The sequence below is a fragment of the Orcinus orca genome, chromosome 20 (assembly GCF_937001465.1).
Source record: "Orcinus orca chromosome 20, mOrcOrc1.1, whole genome shotgun sequence".
Classification (NCBI taxonomy): Eukaryota; Metazoa; Chordata; class Mammalia; order Artiodactyla; family Delphinidae; genus Orcinus; species Orcinus orca.
Genome location: NC_064578.1, coordinates 45,272,922 through 45,286,770, shown reverse-complemented (window position 1 = coordinate 45,286,770; position 13,849 = coordinate 45,272,922). Strand labels below are relative to the sequence as shown.

Here is a 13,849-nt window from a genome sequence, read left to right as displayed (position 1 = left end):
CGCAAATTACCAAAACTTACATTAAAAAAAAAAAAAGAAAAGAAAAGAATCTGAGTAGACCTAACAAGAAAATGAGTTAGTAACTTAAAATCCTCCCACAAAGAAAAGCTCAGCCCAGATGCCTTCACTGGCTAATTCTATGAAAGGAGTACAGAAGATATAACACCAATCCTTCACAAATTTCTAAAAACTATATAGGAGGAGGGGATACTTCCAATTCATGCTGTGGAACCAGTGTTACCCTGCTACCAAAGTCAGATAAAATCATACAAAAACAAACAAACCAACTACATACCAATATGATTCATGAATATACACACCAAAATCCTCAACAAATATTAGCAACTGAATCCAGCAACATGACCAAGAGGGATTTATCCCAGGAATGCAAAGTTGATTTAACATCTGTAAACACAAATTTAGATCAATGGATCAGAACTGAGAGTCCAGGGAATTCCCTGGCAGTCCAGTGGTTAGGACTCGGCACTTTCACTGTGGCGGTGGCCCAGGTTCAATTCCTGGTCAGGGAAATAAGATCCCACAAGCCGTGAGGCACAACCAAAAAAAAAAGCAACAACAACAGAAAAACTGAGAGTCCAGAAACATAACTTGATATGAAAAGTCAACTTATTTTCAACAAAAGTGCCCACAACACAATTCAGTGGGGGTAATATGGTCTGTTTTCAACAAATGGTGCTAAGACAATTGGATAGTCACATGCAAAAAGATAAATTTAGACTCTTACCTCAAATAATGCACAAAAACGATGTCAAAATGGATTTACAGAGCTTTAGGTAAGATTACACTAAAAGTCTGAAACTTCAAGGAGAAAACATAAGAAAAAAATCTTTGTGACACTGGAGCAGGCAGAATTCTTAGACATGACACAAAAGCAGGTTCCATAAAAGAACAAGTTGATAAACTTGATTTACCAAAATTTAAAACTTCTGCACTTCAAAAGACATCATTAAGAAAATGAAAAGACAAATCCCAGTCTGGGGGAAATTATTCACAAATTATATATCTGATGAGTGACTGTTATCCACAACATAAAAGAAGTCTCACAACCCAATAAGAATGAGTAAAAGACTCGAAGAGACATTTCACTGAAGAAGATATAAACATGGCCAACAAGCACATAAAAAGGTGCTCAGCATCCTTAGACATTAGGGAAATGAATCAAAACCACAATGAGATACCACTGCACATCCACTAGGATGGCTATAATAACAAGTATTGGTGAGAAGACGGAAAAACTGGAATCCTCAATACATTGCCGGTGGGACTATAAAATGGTGTGGTCACTTTGGAAAACAATCTGGCAGTTTCTTAAGAAGTTAAACACAAAGTTACCAAATGACCTGGCAATTCCACTCCTAGGTGGAAGTGAAAACATATGTCCACACAGAGACTCCTACGGGAATGTTCATAACAGCATTACTCATACTAGCCCGACACTGGAAACAATCCAAATATCTATCAACTGGTGAATGGATAAACAAAGTGTGGTATACCCATACAATAGGATACTATTCAGCAACAAAGGGAGTGAACTGATACATGTTATAACATGGAGAGCCTAAAAAACATATTGCTAAGTGACAGAAGCCAGGTATAAAAAGTTGTACCTCAATAAAGGTAATTAAAAATTGCTAATCATTTAGAAATGAATGATTCATGAGAAATGACATATCAAAACCTGTAGGATATGGGTGGAGCGAATGGGGTATAGGGGGAAAGAAGCAGAAGAGAAAAGGTAAGTAATTTTAGATTTACTCTATGTAGGATAATTCAGGGCCAGCTAAGAGGTGACAACAACAGTAACAATCTACTTTTGGTTGTGTCTAACGCAGGCTCTGGACTGATCCCTTCCATGCATGAACATCAAATCCCCACATCCCCAGGAGTTTACTACTATAACCACTCTTCAAAGACAGGGTTATTAGCAAGTAGGGGAATTGACTTTGGAACCCAAGCCAACACCTTAGTCACCAAGCTCACCCACCAGACCTCACTGCAATTTGCAGGATTAATGTAAAAACCACTTATTCTCCTATCATCGTCAACCATAACAAAATAGCACCTACATTTCCTACTTAAAATATGATGCTTCGGGCTTCCCTGGTGGCACAGTGGTTAAGAATCTGCCTGTCAATGCAGGGGACATGGGTTCGAGTCCCGGTCTGGGAAGATCCCACATGCCGCGGAGCAACTAAGCCTGTGCACCACAACTACTGAGCCTGTGCTCTAGAGCCCTCAAGCCACAACTACTGAAGCCTTCATGCCACAACTACTGAAGCCCACGTGCCTAGAGCCCGTGCTCCGCAACATGAGAAGCCACTGCAATGAGAAGTCTGCACACCGCAACGAAGAGTAGCCCCGGCTCGCCGCAACTAGAGAAAAGCCCGCACACAGCAACGGACACCCAACGCAGCAAAAACTAAATAATAAATTTATTTTTTTAAAAAATGATGCTTCACAATTTTACCTTATTTAAACATCATTAGCAACTGTATTAGTTCTGATTCACCTTTCAGGCACAGAGTAGGACTACAATTCCCCACCACCCTGAAGACTTGCACTGGCCAGTGAAATATGAGTAGAAACAATGTGGGCTGGTTCCGCGTGGGATCCTCTGAGAGCTGATGTACAATCCCCTATCCTCCCCTTCTTCCATGAGTGAACCTGTTCCAGATGTTGAAACCTGGGGGCCTGAATGAGGATGATGTAGAACGGGGAAACGCTACCAATCCATGAGGAACATGGGGTAGTAATGAGAACTCGATCCCTGTCTTTTAAGTCACTGAGATACTAGCGTTATTTGTTAGCAGCATAAACTAGCCTATCCTTATTGATTCAGTACCCTTTGAGTTAATCCTGTTCTTACTAGAAAATTAACCAAGGCTCAGATAAGTTAAATGATCTGTTCAAAAACACAGTTAAAAGATGGCAGAGGTGGGATTCGAATTTAGGTCTAATTCCAGTGCTGTCAATTCAATCACTACCCTGTGCTTCCCCCTAATTCACTCAACAAATATTTTCTGAATGGCTACTTTATTAGGCACTGTTACTTTAGGGGAAGAAGGGTATTACAGATTTTAACAAACACCCTCCCAGTAAAAATAACAACTAACATTTATTGAGGGCTTATGATGAGCCAGGTACCACTGCAGGTACCACTGCAAAGAGTGTCTTCCAGGTTAACATTTTTTTCCCAGTAAAATGCCTCTTTGGTTTTTAATACTTGAACTTCACGGAGTGTAAATAGTTCTTGATGTGTTCTCACCTAATTTTTATGTAGGAAAAATTTATGCTCTCAAAACTCATTATAACTTTTTAAAAAAATTAATTTACTTATTTATTTTTGGCTGCATTGGGTCTTCATTACTACGTGTGGGCTTTCTCTAGTTGCGGTGAGTGGGGGCTACTCTTTGTTGCAGTGCACGGGCTTCTCATAGCAGTGGCTTCTCTCGTTGCGGAGTACAGGCTCTAGGTGCGCACAGGCTTCAGTAGTTGTGGCACATGGGCTCAGTAGTTGTGGCTCACGGGTTCTAGAGTGCAGGCTCAGTAGTTGTGGCTCACAGGCTTAGTTGCTCCACGGCGTGTGGGATCTTCCCAGACCAGGGATCGAACCTGTGTCCCCTGCATTGGCAGGCGGATTCTTAACCACTGTGCCACCAGGGAAGTCCCTCATTACAACATTTTTAACAAAATGATGAGCAGAAAAAGACTCAAGGGGTTACATTTTAAATACAATCAGAAGGTCAGAACCATATGTGGACACGAAACAGGTGATCAAGACAAACATAGGTGATGCAAATTTAGACACTGTTGACTGGAGGGGAATAATGGTGTGAAGGCATGTGACAGCTGTTTTTTAGCCACCATATTGATTAGTGATCAAGAAGTGATGTTTTGAACTTTTACATACTAACATGATAGTCTGTTACTTATCTGTAGGAGATGGGCTGGCCGAAGCCAGTGGGGCCAAGAAGAAGCAAGAAGAGACTGGCTGGGGTTTCTGGAGACAGATGCCGGCTTCCTTCTCCTTTACACATTATCCTATCTGGCCAGGATGTCCAAGCAAGTACTCCCTGGACCACGCTGGGGCGGCACACAGGAGGAGGAAGTCTGTAGGGCCAGGAGATGAGATCAACTGGATCTGCAAGGATGATGGTAGTGGTGGTGGTGAACCAGTCAACCATCTCTGTAACCTAGCTACCTCTGGACTTCCTGTTCTATGAGATAAGAAACAGTGAGATTCTTTCAGCTGAGTCTTCAGGCTTGGAAGTGCTTATCCCCAGGGGTTTACAGAGACTTTCAATGGATCCGAGAGGACAACTGTCTCTCAGGAAAGAGATCCTCCATTGTCACAAGTTTCCTTTCCTGAAACTGATCTGTGAAGCAATCAGCCTTATCAGCTGTCCATCCCCCACTGCACAACCGCCCACCTCTTCCCAAAAAGCACTGCCCAGGGTGGGTGTATAAAATCTCTAGGACTCCAAACAACAGGAAGCATCAAAATGCTGGTTTCAGGGAAGTAGTCTTTAATGAATAATAAAGCTCCTTAAGCTCCTAGACTTGCCTGTCTTTCCCCGACTTATTTCTGTTAAATATGAAACTTGGCTTTAAAAACATAATATTTTGGCCTATGCTGGGATCTCCTAAATTCGGAACAGTCAAAGCGGTGTAGGTTAGTGGCCTTGGAATTCATTTAAATGGAATGTTTTGCAGGACCACCAAACTTTTTGAAATCCACCAGAAAAAATTCCCAGGGAAAAAATTGATTTCTTTCAGATTCTGTGGGCTTTATTTAATAAGGCAGTGAAAACCTACTTTATCTAATCATATCCTAGAATATTCATTTCAATTACAGTGAATCTTCATCTTACCTCGCCTTACAAAATATGCGCTCTTTTCTTTCTCCCACAAATAAGAAAAATCTTAAGTTCCCATAAAATTATTTTAGATGTTAGCTTTATAATGTACACGGAGGGGCACACTATAAAATTCTCTTGAAGGGACACAAACAAAAATATTTGAAGATGATCAGTTTAAATTTGCATAATCCTGGCCAACCCACACCCTAATTCCTGATGGCTGAGCCACAGGAACTCAGCATGGGGTACAAGGCCTGGGGGAAAAAATACTTCAGACAATGGCAAAGTCACACGTGCCTGGGGTTAGGGCCAACAGGGCATGTCATTCAGGCTCCACACCCCCTTTCCCCCAGCTCTCAGGGGTCTCAAAAGCAAAGCTGCTACAAGACAGTATTTGAAAAGGGATTTTCTGGCCTAATGGGTCAACTCAAAAGATTCCCTTTCACCCAAGTAAAACGGCTGTGGCCCTTCCTTCACAGCCAAGTAAGTATGGGTACACATGTACACATACGCGTGCGTGCGCGTGCACACACACACACACATACACGTGAGGGAAGCATTCACCGTAAATTACCTCAGACTAAGTCAGTAATTACCCTCTTGAACATTTTCCGCTACTACCAAAATCTTTCCTCAAGAGCAGACTTTGTTCTGAATCTGAAGCAACAATTTCAGCAGACACAATATCCACCTGTTTCCAAGTTACTGGAGGGGTTCCACGCTGGTTAAACCATTACATTAATAAAGTTCACGTATCTAACCATAGTTCCTTTGGTTAGATTTTTTAAAACATGACGTAGCGTGCAAGGCTGGGTAACAGGCAGGAAAGGAATGATTTTCCAAAGAAGATCTAAATTCAAATTCTACTTTCATTCATTTGAGAAAGACCCTGGGCCCCCTCTACGGGTAAAGCCTTAGACTGGGCATGATCCCTGCCCTTTATCAGAGTGGTTCTCAAACTCTGATGTGCATCCCATCACCCAGGATGCTTCTCAAAACTCAGATCCCTTGGCCCCAGGCTCCAGATCAGAATCTCCAGCAGTTTGGAATAGAGGCTCTGTATTTTTAACGAGACCACCCCCTAGGCAAGTCTGCTGCTCACTTAAGTCTGAGAACCACCACTCAGAAAACTCTAGCAAAGAGGTTCTCAAACTTCATACAAATCGTTTGTGGAAAATTTTTCAGCTACAGATTCTAGGGCCCACTAAGATTATTGTGTTACTTACAGGGCTTTTTTGGTTGCAAGTGGCCAAGACCCAACTCAAACTGGCTTGAGGGAAAAAAAAAAAGCAACTTTCTGGCTCACCATACTGACAAGTGCAGAGGTTATTCCAACTTCCAGTTACCCAAAGAGTTTTTTGGGTTTTTTAAAATTTATTTATTTTTATTTTTTGGCTGCTTTGGGTCTTTGTTGCTGCACATTGGCTTTCTCTAGTTGCCACGAGCGGGGGCCACTCATTTTTTTTTTTCACATCTTTATTGGAGTATAATTGCTTTACAATGGTGCGTTAGTTTCTGCTTTATAACAAAGTGAATCAGTTATACATATACACATGTTCCCATATCTCTTCCTTCTTGCGTCTCCCTCCCTCTCACCCTCCCTATCCCACCCCTCTAGGTGGTCACAAAGCACCGAGCTCCCAGTGCTATGCGGCTGCTTCCCACTAGCTATCTATTCTACGTTTGGTAGTGTATATATGTCCATGCCACTCTCTCCCTTTGTCACTCTTCGTTGCGGTGCGCAGGCTTCTCATTGTGGTAGCTTCCTTTGTTGCGGAGCACGGGCTCTAGAGGTCGCGGGCTTCAGTAGTTGTGGCACGTGGGCTCAGTAGTAGGGGCTCGTGGGCTCTAGAGCGCAGGCTCAGTAGTTGTGGTGCACGGGTTTAGTTGCTCTGTGGCATGTGGGATCTTCCTGGACCAGAGCTCGCACTCACGCCCCCTGCATTGGCAGGCGGATTCTTAACCACTGTGCCATCATGGAAGTCCCCAGTTACCCAGAGAGTTTATCAGGAACCAATCATTTCCGTGTCCCTTCTATCTGACCCTTTGGGAAAAATGGTCCCCAGTGGCATTAGTTTTCTGCCCCACAACTTAGGACTCGAGCAGAAAGAAAGCACCTCTTTCCTGGTGCTTTCCAGCAGAAGACATGTGTTAATTCTGAGTGGTCTAATGGGAGCCCTTTCCTGAGCCAATCACTGTGGCAGGGAGCCAATCACTGTGGTGGGGACCGATGGGAGGGGCGGACCGATGGGAAGGGCCCATGCCTGCTCCTGAGGCGGTTCCACAGCCAAACCACAAGGACCAGATCGGTCCACGAGGCGGGAGGGGCTTTTTTTTTTTAAAGCTGTTTTTTACTCCTATTTCCGGAAGTTCCTTCTAGAAAATGTGAAAAATACATAGACGTATAAAGAAAGAAAAGAATCTATAAACTTCCTACCAACTAATGTTTTTAGAACCTTTAAACTCAAAACTGTGCATATGAGCACTGATTTCTTCAACAGAAACGTATTATGTACAACAAAGCATTTTGTTATGGCTGAGTGTTCATGACAATACCCACAAACTGAAAAAAGATAAATATTTTTAGTCAATTTTATGATTGTTCAGCTAATACTGGTTTGCCTTCCTTTTTCTAAGAATTTGTTCTCTTTATCCCCTACAGAAGTCAGTGGTTGTTTCCAAAGAAAATGCCCAATCATGGTACAATTATTGAAATCAGAAAGTGACGGTGATATGAAATCAGAAAATGACTGTTATCTAATGTATAATTACTTAATATTTAACTTATAAGATAATTTATAACTTACAAGATACTGTCATCTCATTCCATTTTCAAGGGCAGGGCTTTCAGTGTCTGATTCACTGCCCCAGCCCCGGTGCTAGAGTAACGTGGCATCGTACATACAGTAGGGCTCAGTAAATGAATGGATGGGATGATGGAGGAAGCAGTTCCCCAGAGGAAAACCTCAAAAGAACGGTGAATGGTTGCCAGGCGGCCAAACCAGCAGACGGTCATCTTCTACGCCTGCCCAAACAGGAGCTCCAGGAGTGAAGCCAGATAAGCCCAACTGTTAATAAGATTCCCCAGGTGAGGCGAATTCCCAGCCAGGTTTCAGAAGCACCACTGTCTGGGGAATGGGTATGAACAAACACAAACACAGCATTTCCTGAGACTCTGTTTTCCAGATCTGTCTTTCACCAGAGAAGAAGCCTGAAGAGGGTGAGCGTCCTGCATTCCCGCTCAGCACTGATGCCAGGGGACTGGGAATGGCTGGGTCAGACGTGGTGCTCCTCTCACAGTCCGGGGGCAGCAGATGGGCTTCCAGGGAACAGGTATGGTGCCACACCATGTGGAGAAGAGCCCTGCACAAACCTCTGTGAAGGAGGAGAGGCAGGTCCTAACACCACCCTCGCCATCAGCTCACATTCGTGGGGTGTATGATCAGGAACCTGGGCTGCACTAAGCCCAAACACCTGGGATCTCCTGAATTTCCACAGTCACCCCAAACCTCAGACAACACACATACATCCAGGGAATGAGCCCTGTCCGCTTGTTATTCTCCCTACTTTGCAGATGAAGAACCCAAAGCTCCTTCAGAAGTTACTCACTTGGCCAAGGTCACGGAGCTAGTTGGTGGTAGAGCTGAGATCAATTCCTGATTCTTTATCCCCAAGTCCCAGCCTGAACAATAGCACACTATCCAGTCTTGGGAAGAAAAAATAAGGATAATGATGGTGATGATAACTAATACTTCCTGAGCACTTCCTGAGTGCCTACAGTGCATCAGGCTTAAACTATTGATAAATACTTTCCATAAGTGTATTTAATACTCTTAGCCACCCCTTGAGGTAGAAGTCTTTTTTTTTTTTTTTTTGCGATACGCGGGCCTCTCACTGCCGTGGCCTCTCCCGTTGCGGAGCACAGGCTCCGGACGCGCAGGCTCAGCGGCCATGGCTCACGGGCCCAGCCGCTCCGCAGCATGCGGGATCTTCCCGGACCGGGGCATGGCAGTCCGCATCGGCAGGCGGACTCCCAACCACTGCGCCACCAGGGAAGCCCGAGGTAGAAGTCTTTATCATCCATATTTTACAGGTAAGGAGTCTGAGGCCCTGAGAGGTGAAGTGATAAACACAAGGTCACAGAACTAGCAACTGGCTGAGCTTTGAATCCAGGCCATCTGGTCCATATTCAACAGCATGATGATGTTTCATATGTAAGAAGAGCAGTGATGCCCTAGGCCAAGAGAGCAAAGGAGTGGGTCTGCTGGGCTTCCGAAAGCCCTCATTTTATGAGACGTGTGTGTGCCATGCTTATTGCCTCACCATAGCTCGCTGGATGAGAGGGAGCCATCTGACCAAAGCTGGGCCAATCAGGCCCCCTTCCTGGGATGGAGACAGCCAGTCGAGTCTTTGCTGGTGGCTGGGAACTGGAGACCATATAAGGAAGGAGCTATGGAACAGCCAAACGCCTGGAGAAACCCAGAGAGGGAAGGAAGCAAAGAGAAAGAAGAGGCAAAGTGGGGAAGGGAAGAGAGAAAACTGTGGGCCCTGGGCCTATTTACTGATCATGACACCAGACGATGATGATACCAGTCCAGGTTCCAGGCATTTCAGAACTCTTTTAGGCTTCAGTGGATCTGACCTGGGTTTCTGTTATTTTCAACCAAAAGAACCTAGGCTAAGAACTTCCCAGCTGGCATCCTCTCTGACCTCATCTCCTTTATCTTCCCTTCCCTCACTGCCCTCTGGCCACAGTGGCCTCTTTGTACTTCTAAGAACAAGCTCTGCAAGCTCCGGCCTCAGGGCCTTTGCACTTGCCGTGCTGTCTGGAATGCTCCTTCCCTGATGTCTCCATAGCTGGCTCCTTATCTCTGAGGTCTTGACCAAACATTCAGAGGTCTGCCTTGATCACCTCTGCTGAAATAGGAGCCTCAGACACTCTCCAGCCTTTGCCCTGATCTATTTTCTTCTTAGCAGAGAAGAAATAATGACTAACATTTATTTGAGTGTTTACTATGTGCCAACCACAGTTCCAAGCACTTTACATGGATCATTTAATCCTCACAAAAACCTAAGGTAAAAGCTCCAATTATTCCATTTTACAGAAGGTGAAGCTGAGGCACAGAGACGGTAAGATGCTTGTCCAAGGCCACCCGCCTGGACGAGGCAAGGGTGCAGTGTGAAGCTGGTAGTCTGATGTCAGGCCTCATGAGATCCAGATGGGGAACCAGTTCCACAGAGCCAGCAGCCAACTCTGAGGCTGCCCTCTCCACGTTTGGGTTCACTGTGCCAGCTCCTTGCTGGGCTCCACACATCCTCGCTGCTGGACCCTTCCCCCCCCCCCCGTATTAATCAAGGCCCCAGAATGCTGTCCACTGCCGCTTGTACTCAAGTTATGACCCTTGATGCCAGCTTCTTCCCTGGTTTGGCCCAGCCATGGGGACAGATGAGTCCTTCATTGTACTGACATTGCCACTTTTCTGGTCCCTGCCTAACTAGGCCCCCATGGAGGGGGGACCTGAAGGATAAAACATCTTGAGGTACCCATGCCTGTCTGCAACCCCCACTGGTGTTTAACACTGTCACGAAAGTCCTGTCCAGGGCAACGAGGCAGAGAAGAGCCCAGGAGCAATCGAAATGCCTATTACTAGTGGACAAAAGGAAGGTCTGCCAAGAAACTGCAGGAAAAGCTGCTGAAAATATATTAGAAATAAGGAAGCTCATTACTGAATAAATCCACAATATTGCAAGCCAGATTCTGCCTCATCCATGCTGTGAGACATTAAGCAAGCAAGGTCACCTCTTTGTGCTTCAGTTTCCTCCCTGAGAATGGAGATATTACCAACCTGCTTCACCGAGTTATGGCAGGGGACCGAAAGGTAAATGTTCAAACACTTAGACTGGGGCCTGGCTAATAAGATTTTCAAGTTAGTGGGAAAGGATGGATTATTCAGACCATATGATGGGGATAACTGCTTAACTACTGGTCGGGGGTGGGTGAAGAGTGGGTTTAAGATCTTTATCCCACACCTAACACCAAAAAAAATTACAGATATTGGATGTAAAAAATGAAGCCATAAAATAACTAGGAATATATTTATCTTAAAGGCCAAAGCTTAAAAAAAAAAAGTCTCAGTATGTTTAATAACATAAAAAAATTTAAAAGTAAACTAAGTAGGAATATAAACTTGCAGCATAAGGAATCCCCTGGTAGTCTAGTGGTTAGGATTCAGCACTTTCACTGCCGGGCCTGGGTTCAATCCCTGGTTGGGGAGCTAAGTCCCTGTAAGCTGCGTGGCATGGCCAAAAAATTTTTTTAATTAAAAAAAATTAAATTTGCAACATATAACAAATGATTCATACCTTCAACAATGTAAAGATCCCCTACAAATCTGTAAGAAAAAAAAAAACCCTAGAAAAATAGGAACAAGGAATACATATGGTTAATAAACAGATCCCAGAAGACAAGTTGGCAATAAATATCACAAGTCTTTAAATATATTTATTCACTTTGTTGCAGTAATTGCAACGCCAGGACTTTGTTCTAAGAAAAATCTAAGAAGCAAACAAAGGTTTTTGTGTGTGAGATGTTCAGAGTTATAACAATAAAGGTTGGAAACAAACTGTGTTTGATAACAGGGCACTGACAGGATGGAACACTGTGAAGTTATTAAAAAGAACACAGCAGGTCTTCCCTGGTGGCTTAGTGGTTAAGAATCCACCTACCAATGCAGGGGACACGGGTTCGAGTCCTGGTCCGGGAAGATCCCACATGCCGCGAAGCAACTAAGCCCGTGCACCACAACTACTGAGCCTGAGCTCTGGGGCCCACAAGCCACAACTACTGAGCCCGCGGGCCACAACTACTGAAGCCTGTGCGCCTAGAGCCTGTGTTCCGCAACAAGAGAAGCCACCACAATGAGAAGCCCGTGCACTGCAACCAAGAGTAGCCCCCGCTCGCCACAACTAGAGAAAACCTGTGCGTAGCAACAAAGACCCAACGCAGCCAAAAATAAATAAATAAATAAATAAATAATTTAAAATAAATAAATTTTAAAAGCGGGGGCGGGTGGGAAGAATGTGGCTGACCTTGACCCAGGAGGCTTTCCAAGATAGACTATTAAAGGAAAGTGCAACCTGCAGAACAATATACCCAGAAGAAATATGTGTGTAAAACAACATATGCATATATGTGTGTAGTAAAAATAGTTAACGTGTAAGTGCATGTCACTTGCAAGGTGCCACTCTGTTACATACTCGATGCAATGAATCCTTACTAGCCAAGAACCATCACCACCATTTTACAGATGGGGAAACTGAGGCACAGAGCGATTAAGTCAAGGCCCAAGTCAGCACACGGCAAAACTGGGATTTGAACCCAAGCACTGTGGCTCCAGAGCCCGGGCTCTTAGCACACACAATCCACAGTACACACAGCAAGGAAGCGTGCACTTCATGTCCCTCTGGGCAGGTGAGGGAGGCGAGGAGAAGGCCAGGTGCCGGGGCCACATGGGAATGCGGAACTTCCACGCTTTACGTGCTGCTCTACTCTGTGAACTGTTTTACAACCAGTGTGTGGTTTCTGTAAGTTTTAAATCAACAAAGATTTTTTTAAGTAGAATTTTAAAAGACCGATCAATATAAAATTTTGCCACCTGCCCTAAATGCAGGCGGGAGCAGCTGATCAGCAGCTATCAGTGCTGTTAAACGGTAGGTGGTGAGCGGGACCAGACTCCACGCCACCTTTCCCAGGAGCCACGACACAGAGGGAGGTGGGGGTCACACCTCTCCCCTAGAGGACACCAAGCAAAGCCATGTGTCTGGCTGAGGCATCACACAGGACACACCTCGTGGGGAGTGAGCTCCCTTGACACGTGGAGCTCTGGAGGAGAAGATAAAAAGGATCTGATGGTTGGGGAGATTTTCTGCCCCATCAGTGAAGCAGGCTCGGGAGCTCAAAGTCCGGGGCCTATATACACCTTATCTGGCCCAAGTGTCAAGTTACAAACATCAAGTTACATCTGTGTCAGCAACCAGAAAGTCCCTGTTTTCTGCCCTGTAATAAATACTGTAATAAAAGGCGTGTCAGCGTCCAGGTTAGCAGGAAGGTGGAAGGGCCACCGATGTGGACTTGATCCCTTCCACCCCGATTTCATAAATGTAGGACACTGACATTCAGCTCCTCCTGGGCACAGACTGTGTCAACATAATGAATTAACAGCTGTGGATGCAGTGAGAGAAAAGGGGAGCAAGGTCAGACTGTGGGTCAGGCTAGCCAGGTCCCAAGCCCAGCCCCAAGTAGCTGGGTGACAAGGATCAAGGGCTTCCCTTCCCTGGGCCTCAGTGTCCTCATCTGTGAAATGGGGAATAAGAGTCTACTGCAATGATGGTTAAACGAGACATGTGTGTGTAGGACCCTCAGCCCACGTTAAAGGGGGCCTGGGACTGTTATGACTGCCACCCAAACCTGCAGACCAAACCCCAAAGCCCCTGGAAAAGCTTTCACCCCACTCACCGCCCACTCTGACCAATCCCCTGGCAAGTTCTGTCCAGCTGTGAGCTTCTCTCCAGCACCAATGAGACCATTCAGGTCTGGCACCACACCCCTCTGCTCACTCCACCACCCTCATCACCTCACTTCCACCCCCACCTCTGCCATCTATGCTCCTCACAGCAGCCAGAGGGAATGAGAGACATGACGCTCAGAATCAAACCCAAATTCTCCACCAAGCTGTCATCCCTGTCCTTCCTCCAACCCCATCCTCCTGCGCTCCAGCCATGTTGTGTCCTCTGCTGTTCCCTGCCGCGCCAAACTCACTCCCACCTCTTCATTCGCTGCTCCTTCTGTCAGGAAGGCTCTTCCCCCAGGTCGTTCACAAGGCTGCCACCTTTGTACCATCCCAGACTCAGCTGACATACCACTACCCCGGCAAAGCTCTCCCCCAAGCACCCCAGCTATCCAGCCTCCC

The 13,849-nt window shown here is 45.3% G+C and overlaps 1 protein-coding gene across 13 annotated transcripts in view; it reads right to left on the bottom strand.

Moving 5' to 3' along the window:
• Positions 1-13,849, bottom strand: part of SIPA1L3 (signal induced proliferation associated 1 like 3) — a 237,901-nt gene that overhangs the window by 201,101 nt on the left and 22,951 nt on the right. The gene's annotated exons all lie outside the window — the stretch shown is intronic.